Genomic DNA, 478 nt, shown 5'->3' on the forward strand with positions numbered 1-478 from the left:
AAATAAAAAGCCTCATAAGGCACATACAATGCACTCAAGAAGCATTTCAAGCAACTACCCTGTCCTTGACAGTGATGTATCTTGATGACAAACTTGTAAAAATTGCACAGCTCAGGGAAGAAAGGAAAGCTACACACAAAGCTCTACCACGCTTCTACAGTATCTATTTTTTAATTTTCAGTAACTATGTTAAAAAAAAGACCAGGCACATAAAAGAGTGGTCATGTAAGGGAAGAGTCCTTTAATGCCTGAGGTACCAAAAGGCTGGTTGGCAAGACCAACACCAAAGGGATTCCTAGGTTCATAAATTGTCAAAGTAACTTGTACTTCTGTTTCTTCACGTTTTTAAATTGCCTATTTTTAATATGTTAAAGCAAACTAGTTTATATTCCTTTGCTTATGCAATTTATACGAGACTTATTCATTGTCCTTATGTCATGTTTCTATCCCTCCAGCAAGAATTCATCCTTCAAAGAAA

The sequence above is a fragment of the Anser brachyrhynchus genome (genome assembly GCF_964034855.1).
Source record: "Anser brachyrhynchus genome assembly, chromosome: 2".
In the NCBI taxonomy this organism is placed as follows: Eukaryota; Metazoa; Chordata; class Aves; order Anseriformes; family Anatidae; genus Anser; species Anser brachyrhynchus.